The sequence below is a fragment of the Martes martes genome (assembly GCF_963455335.1).
Source record: "Martes martes genome assembly, chromosome: 4".
NCBI classification, from domain to species: Eukaryota; Metazoa; Chordata; class Mammalia; order Carnivora; family Mustelidae; genus Martes; species Martes martes.
The window spans coordinates 74,147,841-74,169,011 of NC_137891.1; the positions used below are offsets into that span (position 1 = coordinate 74,147,841).

The following is a 21,171-nucleotide window of genomic DNA, read 5'->3' on the forward strand; positions in this document are numbered from 1 at the left end:
AATAATGTTTCATTTGTGGTAGGTTGTCACCTCATTTGTTACAGATTTTATAACCTGAGATATGAAAATTAGTAAGATGATGTTTTTCAGTGAGAATCCACTGGGATTGTGCAGTCATTCTCAGTATTAATTTACAAGACTTGACAGAACAAAGTACAATAAACTGAGGGGCTTAAACAACAGAAATTTATTTACTCACAGTTCTGGAGGCTGGAAGTCCAAGATCAAGGTGAATGTGGGGTTGGTTTCTTCCAAAGCCTCTCCTTGGCTAGAAGTTGCCTGACTTCTCCATGTGTCTTTATATGGTTTTCGCTCTGTGCATGTTCCCTCTTCTAATAAAGACTCCAGTCATATAGGAGTAAAGCCTATGCTGATGGCCTCATTTTACCTTAATGACCTTTGAAAGATCCTGTCTTCAAATACAGTCACATTCCAAAGTACTGGAGGTTGGGATCTAGCGTATGGAGCCCACAACCCCCAAAGTAGTTTTGTTTACAAGTCTGGGCATATCACCAGCCTAGGACAAGCTTTTATGTTAACTTATTAGCTTGAGTGTTCCTGGATCAATCTTTTAAAGAAGAGGGCCTGGGGCGCTTGGGTGGCTCAGTGGGTTAAGCCTCGGCCTTTGGCTCAGGTCCTAATCTCAGGGTCCTGGGATCAAGCCCCACATTTGGCTCTCTGCTCAACAGGGAGCCTACTTCCCCCTCTTTGTCTGCCTACTTGTGATCTCTCTCTCTCTCTGTTAAATAAATAAATAAAATCTTTAAAAATTAAAAAAAAAAAAATTTAAGTAAAGAAGAGGGCCTCTATCTCTCCACCTCCTCTGATCACATATCTACAGCCAAGGAAAGATTGTGACACACCGTTTCACCTCCCTTTGTCACTGGGTGGATATTTTTTTAATACCCGTGAAGGTGTATCTATCTGGGAACTCTTACTTCCTATGAATAATTTTACCTCAAAATTCTACTAACTTTTTACAGTCATTTATTCCTTTACTAACTTTCATATTACATTTCATATCGTAATGCCTAAACAACTTTTTGGGCTAAGCCATTTTCCACTGAAGAATACTATGGAAGCAAAGCAGGACTTGAGGATATACAAAAGAGCCAGTTTTAATCAAGTGGGAAAGAATGGTCCTGTGTTAAGTCTCAATTACAGGAGTAACTGTGGCAAACTCTGATTAGAAGTTTAAAAAGACCAAAGAAGTATTTAATTATTGACACCTGCAGCTAATTTAGATCTTTCATAAATCTTAATTCTGAATTTAGGCAATCTACCTCATCCTTTATAACCAAATATTTTTCCTAATTTTTTTTTAAAGATTTTATTTATTGGTATGCCTGAGTGGCTCAGTTGGTTAAGCATCTGACCTTGGCTCAGGTCATGATCCCAGGGTTCTGGGATGAAGTCCTACATTGGGCTCCTTGCTCAGCAGAAAGCCTGCTTCTCCCTCTGCCCACCACTCCCCCTGCTTGTGCTCTCTCTCACTCAGATAAATAAACAAACAAACAAACAAGACTTAAAGATTTTATTTACTTATTTGAGAGAGAGAGAACAAGCAAACATGAGCTGGGGGAGGGGCAAAAGGAGAGGGAGAAGTAGACTTCCCACTGAGCAGGGATGCCCCCCACCAGCCAGGGCTCCATCCCAGGGCCCTGGGATCATGACCTGAGCCAAACGCAGATTCTTAACTGACTGAGCCACTCAAGTGCTCTTTCCTAATTATTTTTAATAATCAAAAAAAAAATTAGGCCTGTGTCCTTTCAAGATACTGAGGTTCAGTCTGACTATCTACTGACTCTTGTATGTATCTGAAATACCTCAAGGAATAATCAATAACCATATACTACAGGGCACACAAGAAAAAAAAATTTTCTATCTAGAACAGATCCACTTTTAACGAGAGACGGAGAGAGCTGTATTAGAAAAACCTGGGCCAAGGAAGGTAGACACATGTTTAGCCCCAGCTCTCACAGATACTAACTGATGACCTTGGGTAAGTCATTTATGCTCTCTGAGATGCAATTTCTTCATCTTACATAAAACCAAAGTCTTGGAGCTATTGACAAGCTTAAAATAGAATCATTCATAGGTAGTGCTTAAGAGTATACTTGGCACACTGATTTTTCCACCTTTGGCTCAGGTCCTCAAACTTTGCTCCAAGTAAATATTTTACTTTTGATGGCTGCATGAGAAATTAATCAGTTCCCAGCATCGAGAGCCACCAATCAGCTGCTACTGAGAATGCCATTGCTTTTCTAGATTGAAATAGTTTCTCAACAATCCGCATGAGTCTGGTCTGAAAATCTGGGCCAGGTGTGGGTCTAAAGATGGCCTTCTTCTGAAGATGTTACACTGGACTTGAGGCCACAAACCGTAATAGGCAGAAGGACAGGATGTGGACTCCTTGCTGTACATGTCCTTTAGAATCCCCTTCCCCTGAGTGTGTGCAGAACCTGGGACTATCAAGGGACATCAGCATCATGATTTAGTTACTAATTGATTGAAACAGTTCATCACAAGTGGTATCTTCCTGGATGCACTTGACATAATCAGCAGAGCCTCTAAAAGAAGGTGAAACCTCAGAGAGAGAGTCTCCTGCTAGCCTCTAGGGAGGTAGTAAACAGACATGCTATGAACTCCTTTGGGGGGTGCTGCCTCTGCACTGGGCATCAGTGGTACGACCCCAAGGAATTCTGCCAACACCTGGATGACCATTCAAGGGCACCATGAGTTCCAGATATGAACTGTCATGCAGCCACTACCTTAACTTAAGCCTGGGGAGCCCCTGAATAGAGGACCTAGTCAAGCCAGGCCTAGACTTCTGACCCAAAGGAACTAGGAGATAATAAATTGGTGTTATAAGCCACCAATTCATGGAAATTATTTAGAATAGAAAAGTATTATAGTGCTTTTTGATCTGTGGGGGTCAACTCTCTATCCTGAAAAATAACAAAGGCTCACAACATTTGCTCTGCATTGGTTTCTTTCTTCCTTTTTTTTTTTTTTTTTTAAGATTTATTTATTTATTTGACAGAGAGAGACACAGCAAAAGAGGGAACACAAGCAGGGGGAGTGGGAGAGGAAGAAGCAGGCTTCCCGCCAAACAGGAAGCCTGATGTGGGGCTCCGTCCCCGGACCCTGGGATCACGACTTGAGCCGAAGGCAGATGCTTAACCGACTGGGCCACCCAGGCGCCCCACATAGACAGTCTTATATAGAAAAGGAGACTAGTATTTTATAAACAGACGTTAAGTCCTTTACTTTATGTGTGCAGATTAATCCTCAGAGAGCCTCTAAGACGGCTTTTACTGTTCCCATTGCTCAGATGAGGTCATTAAAGCTCAGAAAGTCTAAACGACTTAGCCAATCATACAACTGCAGGTAATAAGGCCAGTACTCAATTACTGAAATGCCTCTGATGGAATATTTTATGTTATTTTGTTTATTTTATTCATGGTATGCTACAAGAATGTAGCTGCCGGGGGCGCCTGGGTGGCTCAGTGGGTTAAAGCCTCTGCCCTCGGCTCGGGTCGTGATCTCAGGGTCCTGGGATTGAGCCCCGCGTCGGGCTCTCTGCTCAGCAGGGAGCCTGCTTCCGCCTCTCTCTTTCTCTGCCTGCCTGTCTGCCTACTTGTGATCTCTATCTGATAAATAAAATCTTAAAAAAAAATAAAAATAAAAAAAATAAAAATAAAAATAGAATATAGCTGCCAAATGAACATGAACGTCCGTAGAAGACTTTGAGTTGAAAGAACTTCACAGACTTCCAGAAAAGGCATTGTGTAATGAGTTAGAGGAGCTTTCACTGCTTTCCTCCGACCTTCCTGGCTAGCGTGTGGACCATATTACATTAGGAATTTGCAGGATGTTGTGTCAGCTTAGAGATATTTTTTTATTCGCATATTAATTATGAACATCTTTCTTTCCTGGCAGGTTTTCCAGAAGCCAAAACAGGTGGATTGTTTTTCAAGAGAATGTTCAAGGCATGTAATAACATGTTGATTCCTATGGTGCACTTTGTGTTTGCCTTTTCATTCCCCTAAATGTCACATAAAAATATGGATTTCACACAGGAACACCTTCAGTGCAATGCAACAGTACAAATCCAATCTTAAAACTGCCTTTGAGCATCACACAATAACATCACACTAGCTAGCAGCCTCTGGCCTTATGCAATGGGCAGTGTGCACAGAAATATATTAAACTCATCCATCAAAGGACAACAAAGAAAGATATACTTTAAGGAATGTGTTCACGCCCAACACTGCTGAAACACTCTTGCTCCCTCCTTCTCATTTAGTTGATCCTGAATACTTGTGAGAAGCATAAGACATGTCCCATTGTTAACTTCAGGATTTCAAATAGCCGGGTATCATTAAAATAATTTCAATGATAAACAAGTAGATTGATGAGATAAGTTACACTTTTAAATGTAGTATCATATTGTAATTGTCGAATTTGTTCATTGATAGGTCCCCCAATAATGGGTCCGTGATTAAAGGAGCGAGACTGATACAAAGTGAAGGTCAAGCAAAGCTTTATTTTGCGCCAAGCATCAAGAATCAAACCGAACATTCGGGGCCGCACCTCTTACAAGAGAGGGCGACCTTTCTCTGTTTCACAGACTAGCCTTTAAGGGCAAAGGCCATGCGGTTGGGCCTGGCCACGCACAGGTGGCCAATGACATTGTAACACACAGAGAAAGCTGCACAGTCATGCTAGGTCACACATAAGTGACCAACTGAATTACAATTTACCCTATAGTAGACATTTGACCTAGCCTATCACCTTCGTTAGAACTGGCACCCAAAAGGATCCCAAAGGGCGGGGCCCATACTCCTTGGTGGCTAGGGAGACAGTATGCAACCCCCCCCACTGATCAGATGTCTCCACCTGGCCTGACCCACAATTTTATCTGGGCTTTGTTACCTGGGGCTGGTTTCAGGGACTTGTTTTTGAGTAAGTCCCTTGGGGGAAGGGGAGCAGGGACAGTTTAAGGGTTAAAACAAGGTTATTGTTTAACCTGGATGGAAGCCTCTGGCTAAATAGGTCCTTACATTCATAATTATTTTCAAAACTGCAAACATCATCCATTCCCTCCTTCTATGCATTCCTCACAGCCCAATGTGGTGTCCATTTACCTTACTCAAAGAGAAACTACAAGACATTTTGGTTAAAAGAAATGAAAGTCAAGTAATTTTGCGCCTTGGGGTTTCTTTCAGTTGTCTTGTGTTTTTTGGTATCTATTTTTCCCTGAAATAAAATTTAATTGAAAAATTTGACTTCGATTTTGTCTTTTTATTCCTTTAGGTCTAGAAATAACATTGAATCATTCAGAAGTTTTCTGGAGTCTTGTTCCACCTCCTAATCCAAATCTCGAACACACCAAACAGTACTTGACCCCACTGGAGAAGAACACAGATGGTCTGGTGATAGAGTAGTGGACCTTAGTTTCTAAACTCTGGACAAAATTATCATATGTAAAACAATTTTTATTCTATCTAGATATTTGTTCTCAGTAAATAGAAAAAGAAATCCTTAGTGAGAAAAAACACCTTTTGCTATTGATGTAGGGTTTTTTTGACGTAGTGTTGTTGGGGTCTGGGACCTATAGTCAAGAAAGAATTCTCCAGAGGGCTTAAGTGCAAAGAGGTGGTTTTATTAAAGCAGGGGGACAGAACCCATGGGCAGGAAGAGCTTCTGCCCAGGGATCCTGAGGAGCAACTATTGCTTAGTTGGCAATTGGAGGAAGTAAAGGGAAGGGAAGTTCCAAAAGGATTTTCATATGCTAATGAAGACTCACAGAATATAGGAGGCCTTGCTATTGTCAAACTAAAGGTGTTTTTCTCTAGCAAGGTATTAACATTAAGACAGTTGGGAACCTGGGAGGAATCTTCTGCCTATCCGAAGTAATTGTCAATGGGCTGCAGGTTGTAAGGATGTTTAATCTACACTTTCTTTTGCCTTTGTTTGCCACTTCACTTTGAGGAGGAGCAAATCTGAATGTGAATGAGTTTCCCAGTGTTTTTTGAGAGCAGATCATCCCCAGTAGAAGAGGTAAAAAAAAAACAAAAAACAAAAACAAAAACAAAAAACAGCAAACACGGGAAACCTGAGAGGTGAAAAGCAGAAAGGAAAAGGGTGAGGTATAACACAAAGACCTAGGTTTGCAAGGAAGAGTGCTGTGTTGGAACTGGAAAGAAGGGTGCCATGAAAATCAAAATATAGTGATGGGGAGTGGGAGAAAATGTATGACTAACAGTTAAGGGCAAGGGCTCACATTAGGTCAAGATGATGTGGGAAACAAAGGCAGAAGAAAAAGTATTAAATTTCCTTACCACCTACAGCCCATTGACAAGTCCTTGAAACAGGCAGAGTGACATTCTTCTAGGGATTCAACTGCCTCGATGTTAATACTTTGCTAAGAGCAAAAGGCAATCCTAGTCTGACCACCTCTCCTCCCCAAGATCTTGTAAGTCTACTTTAACATATAAAAGTTCCTTTGGAAATTTCCTTTATCTCAAAATCCCCAATATACATGTTGGCAATCAACCTCCAAGTATATGGCCCATTGATACACATCTGAAGGATCTCATGACTAAGGCTTTTTGTTTTTGTTTTTAAAGATTTTATTTATTTGTTTGAGAAATAGAGAAAGACAGAGATAGAGTAAGTATGAGTGGGGAGATGAGGGTAAAGCAGGCTTCCAGCTGAGCAAGGAGCCCATGGAGGCCACAATTCCAGGACTGTGGGATCATGACCTGGGTGGAAGGCAGACACTTAATGGACTGAGCCACCCAGGTGCCCCATGACTAAGGTTTTATTAGACAATAATAATTGACCTTTTCCCAATGTTGCAGAAAATCTGAAGCGACTGAGGAAACGCAAGTGGCACAAGGGGAAAGCAGGGAAAATTTAGCTTTATTATCACCAGTGGGCTCAGTGGGATCCCTTCACAAAGGCTGAGCACCCGATAGGTTTAGGAGTGAGTTTTTATGGTTACGGGTAATGGGGGATGGTAACGGGGCATTTTCGTGGTCTCTCCAGGCCAAAAAGCCCCTTTCTGTGGAAGTATAATCTATGCAGAGGTGTTTCAGGAGAGTGCTAAGTCAGCCCGGGGTGGGGGGTGGGAGGGGACTTGTTTCTTTTTCTTTTCTTATTCAAATAGGACAGGTGTCTGGTCTTTTTCTTGTCTCAGCAGGAGCATTGACTTGTTATCTTATCTTAACCAAATGGGATGGGAAGGCAAGGGGCTGGAGCCTGGGAGTCTCTATCCACCTCACCAATAATGGCTAGCCCCCTCAAGGTCCAGGAAACCTTGCTTCCAAATTCCTTAGAGACTTATGCTATCCCTATCCCCCTCCCAACTTGAAAGTATATAATGGGCCACTCCTCATGACCCCAGTACAGCTCTTTCTGCCCATGGGTCCTGTCCCCATGTTTTAATAAAATCAACTTTTTGCACCAATAACATCTCAAGAATTCTTTCTTGGCCGTCAGCCTCAAACCCTAATGTTCTTTCCTACATCAAAGAGGCTTACATTTTATCTAATGAGTAATAGTAATATGCAAAATTAAGTATATTGATAAGAAGGAGTCATTTGGAGAGGTTTCCTATGATGGCCTGGATGCTTCAGAAGAGGGAGAGTTAGTTTTGACACTGCTCTGTGCTCTGCAGACTCTAGATTGAAACCTGTCTTTCTTATTTTTCTTTATGATCTCAGCACAAGCCCTAGACTAAAATGGAAATGGTATAAAAGCTTGTCGGGTGTGAAAATGGAAATGAAGAGACATGGACTTGAGTGAGTGGACTTGAGTGGACTCCTCCATAAGGGGAGTCTGAATCCCATGCAGCCATTTAGGGCTGTGGACGGACAGAGGACTTGCTGCCTTCCACCTGTGGCTACCAAGATCACAGGCAGCCTCCATCCAGCAGAGGAAGGAAGATCAAGAAGAAATAGAAAACCTGAGTAGACCTAAAACGAGTAAAGAGATTTAATCAGGGAACAAAAACCTCCTAACAAAGAAAAGTTCAGTACTAGATTACTCCACTGGTGAATTCTACCACGTACTTAAAGGACTAACAGCAATCCTTCCGAAGTTATTTCATAAGCAAAAGTAAAAGCATGGCTCAATCCATTCTATGAGCCCAATACTATCCTGATACTGATGCCAGACAAAGATACTGCAAGAAAAGTATAGACCCTTATCCTTTATTATGCAAAAATCCCCAACACAACACCAACAGCCTGGAATTTCTCACTAGAGTAATTATGGAAGACAGAGAAATAAAAAAAAATATATATATATCCAAATTGGAAAAGAAATCTACCATATATGTATTGTTATGCCCTAATAATGGGTCCGTGATTAAAGGAGCGAGACTGATACAAAGCGAAGGTCAAGCAAAGCTTTATTTTGCGCCAAGCATCAAGAATCAGACCGAACGTTCCGGCCCGCACCTCTTATAAGAGAGGGCGACCCTTCTCTGTTACACAGTCTAGCTTTTAAGGGCAAAGGCCATGCAGTTGGGCCTGGCCATGCACAGGTGACCAATGAGATTGTAACACACACAGGAAACTCCACAGTGATGCTAGGTGACCAATTGAATTACAATTTACCCTAGTAGACATTTGAACCAGCCTATTACACCTTGATTAGGATTGGCACCCAAAAGGCTCCCAAAGGGCAGGGCCCATACTCCTTGGTAACCAGGGAGACAGTATGCAACCCCCCACTGATCGGATGTCCCCACCTGGCCTGACCCACCCTTGTATCTGGGCTTTGTTACCTGGAGCTGGTTTCTGGAACTTGTTTTTAAGTGAATCCCCTGGGGGAAAGGGAACAGGGACAGTTTAAGGGTTAAACAACAAGGTTTTTAACCTCAATGAAAGCCTCTTGCTAAAATATAAAAATATAAAATAGGTCCTTACATGTATAAAATTCTGAAGAATCCACACATACACACACAAAGCTGTTAAAACTAATAAATGAATCCATCAAAGTTGCAGAATGTTAAATCAACATTCATATGATTTAGTTGTATTTCTATGCACAACAATCTGAAAAGAAATTAAGAAAATTCATATACAACAGCATGAAAACAAATGAAATACTTAGAATTAAATTCAGCAAAGGAAGCACAAAGTTTGTACATTGAAAACTACAAATCATTGATGAAAGAATTAAAGAGAACCTAAATAAATTGAAAGACATCCCATGCTCATGGAATGGAAGGATTAATATAGTTAAAATGAGACTATTACCTAAATAATCTATAAATTCATGCAAACCCTATCAAAATCCCAACAGATATTTTTACAGATATGGAGAAACCAATCAAACTCACATGAAATTTCAAGAGACCTTGAAAAGCCAAAACAATAATGTAAAAGAAGAACATAGTTGGAGGACATACACTTTCTGATTTCAAAACTTACTATAATGCCACATTAATCAAGTCAGTGAGGTAATGAAATAAGGATAGACCTATAGATCAACAAAATAAAATTGAGAACCCAGAAATAAATCTTTACATCTATGGTCAACATGTAAATATTTGACAACAATGCCAAAATCTTAAGAAGCATAATCTTCGACAAATGGTGCTTAGAGAGTGGATTTCCACATGTTAAAGAGTAAAGTCAGATGGGGCACTTGGGTAGCTCAGTTGGTTAAGTGTCTGCCTCTTGATGTTCATTCAGGTCATGATCTCAGGGTTGTGAGATGGACCCCCCAGGTTGGGCTCATACTGGGCACAGAGCCTGCTTAAGATTCTCTCTTCCCCCTTCCTATGCCCCTCCCCCTCCAAAAAAAGAATAAAGTTGGACCATACTTACACCATACACAAAAACCTAGGATCAAGAACATAGATTTAAGAGCAAAAAACTATAACCTCAGCTGCAGCAACTTCTTCCTAGAAACATCACTAAAGGCAAGGGAAGCAAGGCAAAAATGAACTATTGGGACTTCATCAAGATCAAAAGCTTTTGCACAGCAAAGGAAACAGTCAACAAAACCAAAAGAAAACTGACAGAATGGGAGAAGATATTCTCAAACAACATATCAGATAAAGGGCTAGTATCCAAAATCTATAAAGAACTTATCAAACTCAACACCCAAAGAACAAATAATCCAATCAAGAAATGGGCAGAGGACATGAACAGACATTTCTGCAAAAAAGACATCCAGATGGCCAACAGACACATGAAAAAGTGCTCAACATCACCTGGCCTCAGGAAACTACAACTCAAAACTACAAAGAGATACCACCTCACACCAGTCAGAATGGCTAAAATTAACCAGTCAGGAAATAACAGATGTTGGAAAGGATGCAGAGAAAGGGGAACCCTCCTCCACTGTGGGTGGAAATGCAAGCTGGTGCAGTTCTTCTGGAAAACAGCATGGAGGTTCCTCAAAAAGTTGAAAATAGAGCTACCCTATGACCCAGCAATTGCACTACTGGGTATTTACCCTAAAGATGCAAATGTAATGATCTGAAGGAGCACGTGCACCTGAATGTTTATAGCAGCAATGTCCACAATAGCCAAACTATGGAAAGAACCTAGATGTCCATTAACAGATGAATGGATAAAGAAGAGGTGGTATATATATATGATGGAATACTATGCTGCCATCAAAAGAAATAAAATCTTGCCATTTGCAACAATGTGGATGGAACTAGAGGGTATTATGCTGAGCAAAATAAGTCAATCAGAGAAAGACAATTATGATCTCCCTGATATGAGGAAGTTGAGAGGCAACATGGGGGGTTTGGTGGATTGGGAAGGAAAAAGATGAAACAAGATGGGATCAGGAGGGAGACAAACCAGAAGGAACTCTTAATCTTACAAAACAAACTGAGGGTTGCCGGGGGTAGGGAGGTGTGGAGAGAGTGGTTGGGTTATGGACATGGGGAGGGTATGTGATATTGTGAGTGCTATGAAGTGTGTAAGCCTGACGATTCACAAACCTGTACCCCTGGGGCAAATAATACATTATATTTTAATTAAAGATAAAAAAATATAAAAATAAAGAGCAAAAAACTATAAAACTCTTAAAGAAAAACAGGGGCAAATATTCATGAACTTGGGTTTGGCACTAATCCCTTAACTATGACATGAAAAACACAGGCAACAACAACAAAGATAAATTGGATTTCTTCAAAATTTAAAATGTTGTCCATCAAAAGACATCATCGAGATAATGAAAAGACAACTCATGAAATGGAAGGAATATTTGCAAATTACATATCTGATAAGAGGTTAATATCCAGAATATATTAAAAAAACCCTACAACTCAACAAAAAAAAGACAACCAACCCAAGTTTTTTAAATGAGGAAAAACTTGAATTGGCATTTCTCCAAACACAAATGGCTTATAAACATGTTAAAAGGTGTCAAATTAATGATTTTAGAGAAATGCAAAGCAACACCACTGGATATTACCACACATTTACTAGGATGGCTATAATCCAAAAAATGGAAAATTGTGTTGGTGAAATTGTGGAAAAAATGTAACTCTTGCTTCTGTGGAAAACAGTTTGGTGGTTCCTAAAACAATTAAACATAGAGTTATTATATGACTCAGCAGTGTACTCTTAGATATAACAAAAAGAACTGCAAACAGGGTCTCATACTTACATGCCAATGTTCACAACAGCATTATTCGCAATAGAAAAAGATTGAAATAACACAGGTATCCATCGATAGATAAATATATAAACAAAATGTGGTATATATATATATATATATATATATATATAATAAAATAAAATACTAGCCTTAAGAAAGAATAAAGTTCTAATACATGCAACAACATGAATGAACCTTGAGAACATTATGCTAAATGAAATAAGCCAGACACAAAAGGACAAATATTGTATGATTCCCCTTATACGAACTATCTAGAACAGGCAATTCACGAAAAAGAAAGTAGATCAGAGGTTACCAAGGTCTAGAGGAAGAAAAGAATGAGGAATTAGTGAGTACAAAATTTTGGGGGGGAGGATGATGAAAGTGTTCTATAAATAGATTGTGGTAATAGTTACGTTACATTGTAAATGTACTTAACGTCACTCAATTGTACACTTAAAAATGTTTAAAATGGTAAAAATCTATGTGTATTCTGCTATAATTAAAAAAAGTAAACATACACAAAACTCGATTCTGTATTTTTCTATTACTCATGTCAACCATCATAAAATAATTCGGTAAAATTGTAGTTTCCAACACTTACTCACGATGGATACTGATAAGCAATTCGCAGAAGAGCACTGTTTTGTGGACCACTGTAAGGAGCACTGATCTGAAGCAAGACATTTCACCTAAATATGCCTCCATTTCCCAAGAGATAAACAGAGAATAATTGCATTGCTTACCTTCTCTGGCTTTGTGTGAACGGAATTAGATCATGTATGGGAATTACTCAGCACAGCCCTAGCACAATAATCTTTAGTTCCTATTTGTTCATTCTCACATATCACGTTCTACATTTTAAATTGTTGATATGTATGTTTTATTAATTCTTAAAAAAATTTTTTTTAAACTCAAAACTGCTTTATCCATTCTTTATTGATATTTGACTCTACTCTGCATTTTATTTCTGGCTAGTATATACTATACTGCATGGCATTTATTTTTTATGTATTTGATATCGGTGCAGACTACCTATTTAAGAGCAAAGATCATGCTTTCTCATGACAAAATCACTAGTGCTCAGCAAAATTTCTGCTGTGTAATGACTCTCAGTAATGCTTATTGAACAGTTTCTGACCCCACCTCTCCATGCCCTAGCTTCACCCTACAGTGCTAAAGACAAGTCTTGCCCTGAAGAGACACAAAATAAGCTTGTATGGTCTAACTGTAACATCGATTTGGGTTGGTCGTTAGCTTCCTGTGACATTTTGGTATTATTTAAATTGTGGCCTTAAAGAGCAGTCATTTACAGTGTGAGTCATCCCTAAAAAAAATTCCTGGAGCTTATGATATTCAAGTGCCCTTTGTTCTCATTACTAAATAGCAGAGAACATTAAACCACCCACATTGAACCTCCCACCACAGTTACGAAGCAAGTCACAGCCTTCAACATGACTCCTGAGGAATCCTACAGACCACAGCCAAGCCAAACCAGGGGACAGCCCTATGTGGTTTGCAAGTTTTCTATTCATGGAGTTTGAAGCACAAGACTGAATTCTATATAAAGAAAAAAAACCCTAAAACTAACCCCCCCCAAAAAGCCCGCACACACACAAAACCAATGACAACAACCCCTCTTTTGATTTTTTTATTTCATCTCCCCCCACAGACATTCCAAACTTATGCCTCTCAAAAATAAATAAATAAATAAATAAAATAAAATAAAATAAAATAAATATAACAACAATAATAACTCATTCATGGATGCTGGAAAAGTCTGTTGAAAGGAATATAGGCGACTGTATACATGGAATACGGACTATATATAAACTATTCGCTGAATGATTCATGAAATTGATTACAGAAATTACTTCAGTTAATTAAAACCTAAACTAGCTGTTCTTAAAAACAAATCAACAAACCTCTTCCATTAGTCCTCAGGTGAAGAGAGATGAGGTAAAGTGCCACCTTTTAAAATTTTAAACTCTTGGGAATCAGAGAGCACACGCAGATTTCTTCTTTGACTGTTGTTAAGTGCTACTTAAATATAAATGAGATATAATTCAGTGGGTTTCCAACATTATCTTCATTAAGGTAAAGCTATAAAAGGAAAGTTTTAGCCTGAAGTGATAATTTCCAAAAATGGAATAGAATCTATGTGTTCTGCCCAGATGTGCCATACAAACACAGGACTCAGTGGCTGGTGGGTGGATGGCGTTAACTGTCTGCCATAAGTGTTAATTCTCTACACCACCTTCTACTTGGGGACTCCTCAGTAAGGAAGATTACTTCACCAGTAATCTCATTTCAGACCAAGTACACCAGCGGCTAAAGAAGGATCTGACACCCATAAATAAAACAACACAGGAGAATTGCATTTTCCACTCTTCTCTTTAACATTGCCAAGGAGCCCTAATTTTGTGCCAACATATATGTTGACTCAAAGTAATGCTAGAGCTGCTTTATTAGGCTGATCCCTAAAACAGCCATAAAAACAGAAGAACTACACTCTTTTCTCACTTTGTTCCCCCATTCCCACAAATATTACTGTTTGATTATCACTCACTTTCCTTATATGTTTTATTTTCCTAGGTACATTTAATTGGCAATTAAAAATAAAATGAAAATCTGTTATAAAATATCCAATGACAATATTGCCTCAAAATTCTGACTTCAAATATTCTAGGCAGTGCTGGATATAGAATCCGGGGGAAAAAATACACTTCTCATTTAAAAGATCATCTAGGTTAACCAAATATATTGCAGCTACATATACTGTATAAAACTTTCAAGATTTTCAGCTGTTTTAGGCTTTCCTTTTTGGCATTAGAAAGGGGGGAGGGTAAATATTTTTCTAGTCTTCGTTGTTTGTTATTTCAGACCAAAAATTTAATGAAGTTTTAGAAATATATGGGAGAAATTACATAAACAGGACTGAAAAATAAAAACCACCCTTCCTCTTTTCAGGACATATAACAATTCAACTTTGAGACAATTTATCATCGTTCTGTCTTTTCACTCACCTGGAGAGTGAGAGAGACCTGACCCTGCTCTATTCCTGTTCTGTTCCTCCTCACCAAGGGGCCACGCATGGACCCTTGTCACTGACAAGTTGCACTAAGAGGCTGAATGAGACATTATTCCCAACACGGCCACCTGATGCCCCAGTGTCTTCCAGCTCATGCAACTTCTTGGTCCAGATGGAAAGTATTTTATTATTTATTTGTATATGAAATATATGTACATATATATTTTTAAAATTTCTGTATCTTATGATGTTCTGACATCTTAAAATTTTGCTACTGGGAGGGGACTGACTTCCCAGTGCTAGCCAATTCCTAGAGATAGCAAAAGGCTAGGCCAACAGCTCACCTCTCACATGCAAACTAACCATGCAGAGTGCCTTGGCCCAACTACTTCCTTTATACCAAACCAATATATCTCCTGCCCTAGATCATCCCAGAGCCAGTTACCAGGCAACGAGACACCACCCCTATAGCTCAAGCCTTCCAGAATTATTCAAGCAAGCCAGTCCTACACTGTTCACTCTGCCCTGCCTTTCCTACAGAAACTACAAGAAAGGCTCTGGCCTAAGCTCTCCCCTCCCTCCTCCTTCCAGTCCTGACCAGAGCGTTGTGCTTCCCCGGTGACCCCGTGTGATGGGGCATGCCTCCTCCTCTTGGGAAATGTAAGTAATAAATTCTTCTTTCAATGCCATTGAATTCTCTGTATCTTAACTCAGTCACTTCTATAAATTGGAATCCCATGGACACAAATGCGACAAGTATCATAAGTGATACATATGCAAACATTATTCTTCTGGGCTCTCTTACTTTAGCATTTTGCTGGAAGACAAGCCACCTATTAAAATTAATTAGTAAAGGACAAATATGTACACAGATTTGCTAAGAAAAAATATGAGAGTCCGTTAGCTTTGCTTTGCTTTTGGTCTTCAAAAGGCACTTAATTAGGCATCAATTTTATTTCAAGGGCCTTTTCCTAAAACTTGTCTGAATTGCCAGATAAGATGGTTTTCAAAGTGAAAATTTACAGCTTCTCAGTAAAATTATTGCAATAGCCAGCTGTTTGGTATCATGCTGTGTTGGGTGGCTTCTGCGTGCTTTCTGATTAGAATGCGGTATATACCTTGATGACCCAAGTATAGACCTTGATGGCCCATGATGTCAGAACAAGGGTTTAATGGAGAGCTGAGCTTTAAATCACTCACGTTCTTTAAACTTCTGTGTAAGACATAGCAGGCCCTCTGCTGGTGGTAACAATGGATTGTACTCTCCTATAGAACACATTCTTTACCAAACACAGATACTCTCTACGGTGGTAGTTCTTAACCTTCTTTGCACAACAGAATCTTCTACAGAGGCTTCTAGAAATACTTATGTCCACATTGCTTTGCAAGATGTTTGGTTTTAGTACTGAGAGCTCAAACATTGAGATACTTTAAAATTCCCTTGGATGATTTTAATGCTTAACCAGAGCTGAGAATACTCATTTATATGATATCATCCTTTATCTCGAGGCCCTGTGTGAACATTATGATGTTATTTTTATGAAACATTACTGTTAATTTTAATTTTTTAATATTTTAATTGTTTAGTTTTATAAAATGTTAATTTTATAAAATCTGAAACTCTAGCCCCATTAGGTAGGTGGATTTCATAAGGGCAGTATATCTAATAGCAGAAACTCTTATAAAAGAAAAAAAAATTCCCAAGAAAAAGCGGAGTTGTTTAATGACCAGAGCATTGGTGTAGCATTAGGAAAGTTGACCCAGAATTACCACCTACCTGCTGAGATTCTGGATAACTCACTGAAATCATCCATCTGCCTAAGTTTTACTTGTTAGGGTCTATTTTGTGGAGCTTCCAAATGATCACAACTCAAAGTAAATGAAAGTGGGAATAAAAAAGAAAACTGTAGGGGCACTTGGGTGGCTCAGTGGGTTGAAACTCTGCCTTCGGCTTGGGTCACGATCCCAGCATCCTGGGATTGAGCCCCGCATCAGGCCCCCTGCTCAGCGGGGAGCGTGCCTCCCCCTTTCTCTCTCTGCCTACTTGTGATCTCTCTCTCTCTCTCTCTGTCAAATAAATAGCTAAATAAATCTTCAAAAAAATAAAAAAATAAAAAACTGTAGATGGGATAGTATCAATAAATAGAGAGTAAATTTTAGTTACCAGCCAAGTAAAGTTTAGTGTTCTGTTAAAATGTACGTTTAGAGCATTAGAGAAAACACCCCGGACAAATCCATTTGTGTTTATGGAAAAAGGAAACACCCTCATGATGCATAATTGTGTCCTCCTTTGCTTACAATTCTTCAGATCTTTTTGTAGGATCCTTGATTGCAAATATGGCAGTCAGTGAAGTTGTTTTGAATGAACCATGGTGTGTTATTAACAAAGAGAAATGTCCTTCTCATTCTATTTTTTTTTCTCATTAAACTTTTGTGTTAATGGGTCTCAAAATTCTGTGACAGATTTTTGGTCGTTTCCATTAAAAAACATTGATTTTAAAAACTAATAACTTAAGGGGCACCTGGGTGGCTCAGTGGGTTAAGCCTCTGCCTTCAGCTTAGGTTGTGATCTCAGGGTCCTGTGATCAAGCCCCACATGGGGCCCTCTGCTCGGCGGGGAGCCTGATTCCCCTCTCTCTCTCTGACTGCCTCTCTGCCTACTTGTGATCTTTCTCTCTGTTAAATAAATAAAATCTTAAAAAAACAAAACAAAACGAATAACTTAAAACTGCTCCCCCCGTATGCACACACAAATGGTCCGCAAAACATTCTCCTTTCCTTCTGAAGGTTTGGCAAGGAACTGATATCATTAACCAGTCTTTTACTATTAAACTTAAATGGCCAATTGACACAAATAGTTCTGAGACTGTTCTGCCACCACTGATTAAGACTGGGGTGGCAGGTATTGGGGGTATTATTCACTTAGCCTTCTGAGCTTTCTGGGCAGACTTGGTGACCTTGCCAGGTCCAGCTGCCTTCTTGTCCCCTGCTTTGATGACACCCATGGCAACCATCTGTCTCATGTCATGAACAGCAAAATGGCCCAGAGGAGGAGTCAGAGAAGCTCTGAACATACACACAGGCTTGCCAGGAACGATATCAACAATGGCAGTATCATCAGATTTCAAGAACTTGGGACCATCTTCCAGTTTTTTTCCAGAACGTTGATCTATTTTCTCCTTCAGCTCAGCAAACTTGCAAGCAATCCAGCACAGATGCGTATCCAGCACTGATTTGGCCTGGGTGGTTCAGGATAATCACCTGAGCCGTGAAGCCAGCTGCTTCCATTGGTGGGTCATTTTTGCTGTCACCAGCCACATTCCCACAACAAACATCTTTGACAGATACGTTCTTGACATTGAAGCCCACATTGTCCCCAGGAAGAGCCTCACTCAGAGCTTCATGGTGCATTTCAACAGACTTGACTTTAGTTGTAACATTGACTGGAGCAAAGGTAACTACCATGCCAGGTTTAAGAGCACCTGTCTCCACTCGGCCCACAGAGACAGTACCAATACCACCAATTTTGTAGAGGTCCTGGAGAGGTAGATGCAAGGGCTTGTCGGTTGAACGAGTTGGTGGCAGAACACATTCCCGAGCTTCAGGCAGTGTGGTTCCATAGTCATTCCCATCTTTATGGGTGACTTTCCATCCCTTGAACCAAGGCATGTTAGCATTTGGCTCCAGCATGTTGTCACCATTCCAACCAGAAATTGGCACAAATACTACTGTGTTGGGCTTGTAGCCAATTTTCTTAATGTAGGTATTAACTTCCTTAATGATTTCCTCATATCTCTTCTGGCTGTAGGATGGCTCCGTGGAACCCATTTTGTTAACATCAGCAATTAGATGGTTTACGCCCAGTGTGTAAGCCAGAAGGGCATGTTCACAGGTCTGCCCATTCTTGTAGATACCACCTTCAAGTTCACCAACACCAGCAGCAACAATCAGGACAGCACAGTCAGCCTGAGATATGCCTGTACTCACATTTTTGATAAAGTCTCTGTGTCTTGGGACATCCATGATGGTCACATAATACTTGCTGTTCTTGAATTTCCACAGGGGGAAATCAATGATGATACCATATTCACATTCGCTTTCAGTTTATCCAACCCCAGGCATAGTTGAAGGAGCCCTTTCCCATCTCAGCAGCCTCCTTCTCAAATTTTTCGATATAGATCAGAGGACCAGTAGTGATAGACTTGCCCAATTCTACGTGTCCAATGACAACAATGTTTTTGGTGACAACTCCAAGAGGTTAGTTCTTGCTCTTCTTACACTTAGCTCTTATTACCAGGCTATGAGGTGATTAATGGGATCTTTTCTTTTTTGAGACAGATGAGAAATTTGTATATAGAAATCTAAGAATCATAGGAATTGTATGGTCTGATTCCATCAATGCCGCTTAAATATTAAGATTAATTTCTGAATAAAAATAAATCTAAAAGCATCAAATTCTAAGTATGGAAAAATATAGAAGAAGACCATTTAGCTGGTAATAAAAATTAGCTAATATTTATTGAGTACTAACTTTATACCTAGACCTGAGTAAAGAACTCAAGAAAAATTATCTTATTTAACAAAAGCTACAAAAAGTGATTTTTAACATCTATACTGCAGTATTTAATCTTGCTTTTTTCTGCATTAACCTGTTGTATACAGCAACTTAACTGGGTTGAAAATCAAAGTTTTCTTTTTAAAGTCTTAATTATCTACGAGTTACTATAAACTAGAGTCACTATGTTTCATCAATTCTCTTGCATTAATCTGCATTAATCTTGTATTAATCTCAACTCTTCCCCTTTTTTTTGAAAGCATCTTCCCTAGGTGAGACATACCCTGTTCAATTCCTTCATTTTTATTTGTTGGAGCAACTTTTTATCTTCACATATCCCCTTTCTCAATCTTCCTTTGCCTTTTATTCCTGTGTATGTATTATCACTGTATCGTATATATGCCATATGCCATATATATGGCATATATATATGTATATACACATATACATCCTATAGTCATACAGAATAGCTGACTAAGAGAAATGGAGACAGAAAGAAAATTACAATGCTTTTGTGGAAGACATATTCTTCCTGTGGGAAATTGGTACTTTCCAATTTAATTATTTAGGCTACCTTTTTTTTTCTTTTTTAAGATTTATGTATTTATTTGAGAGAGAAAGCATAGGTGCATGAGCATGGGTGGGGAAAGGCAGAGGGAGAAAAGCAGACTCCCTGCTCAGCACAGAGCCTGACCTAGCGCTTAATCTCATTACCCTGAGATCATGACCTGAGCTGAAATCAAGAGTGGGACACTTAACTGACTGAGCCACCTGGGTGCCCCTTAGCTTACTTTTGAAAGCATCTTTATAACTTTATAAATTTTAATCTTCCATACTATGGAATACATAGACTAAACTTTAAGGTAAAAATTTGAGTCATAAGCGAAATTTGTTATTAAATGTCACTGTTAAATAACTGGTTTCATCTGGAAGCAAATAATAGAAAATGTGTAGGGGAAAGCTAATTCTAGAATATTCTGAACGTAGATGGAAGGACAGCTGAAAATGTTCCGGTTTGGCACAGTAAGATGGTCTTAAGTGAGTAACAATTCGAACAAGAATCAGAGAAACTAAATTTCCTTCCCGGAGAGTCCTAGAGAGAGAGATGGGGAAAAGTCTAGAACAGAGGCTGTTGAGAAAAGACAGAACAACTGAAAGAAACATAGTTTTTGCAAAAGTCTTTTTCTTTCCAGGTTTTGGTACACACCTGGCATTTTTCTGGTTTCGTCCTACCATTGAAATGGGACTCATTCTTGCATGGACCTGCAATATAATTAGGAAAATGCAAGGTACTCAGAAGCAAAAACCATCATTTCCTCTGTGTTATCCAAGAGGATAATTTACAGAAAATGCCAGTTTAGTTAAGTGACATAGATTGTGCTAATTCAGCTGGATAGAGTAAGGTTGACAGGCATAATTTTATAAAGGAAACAGAGCAGAACTATCATTTTGTCAAATAGAACATTTGTAACTACATTCCTAAAGTAAAGCACTTCATAATGCTTGAATCCGAATACCACAATAGCAAAGAAATACATGGTGGCTTGAAAAAAGACCTTTTCATTCAAAGTATGGACCAAAGACCAACAGCAACAGCTCTGTGTCTTCTGAGAGCTTATTAGAAATGCAGAACAGGGACCCCTGGGTGGCTCAGTGGGTTGAGCCGCTGCCTTTGGCTCAGGTCATGATCCTGGAGTCTTGGGATCAAGTCCCGTATCGGGCTCCTTGCTCGGCAGGGAGCCTGCTTCTCTCTCTGCCTCTCTTCCCGCTGTGTGCTCTCTCTCTCCTTCTTCTGACAAATAAATAAATAAATAAAATCTTAAAAAAAAGAAAAGAAATGCAGAACTAACATTTGCATTTTAACAGATGCCCAGGTGTTTCTTCTGTGTGCTAGAGGGAGAAGATTTAGAATTCCTAGTCCATTTGGGGAAGTGAAATGCAT

General features: G+C 39.4%; 1 pseudogene across 1 annotated transcript in view; it reads right to left on the bottom strand.

Annotated features, from left to right (window-relative positions):
- Positions 1–17,592: 17,592 nt before the first annotated feature.
- The window catches only part of LOC308341612 (elongation factor 1-alpha 1-like), an 80,536-nt pseudogene continuing 76,957 nt past the window's right edge, over positions 17,593–21,171 (bottom strand). Inside the window, exon 3 of the transcript in view lies at positions 17,593–18,922. The product of the transcript in view is annotated as an elongation factor 1-alpha 1-like (transcript). The remainder of the gene's footprint in view (positions 18,923–21,171) is intronic.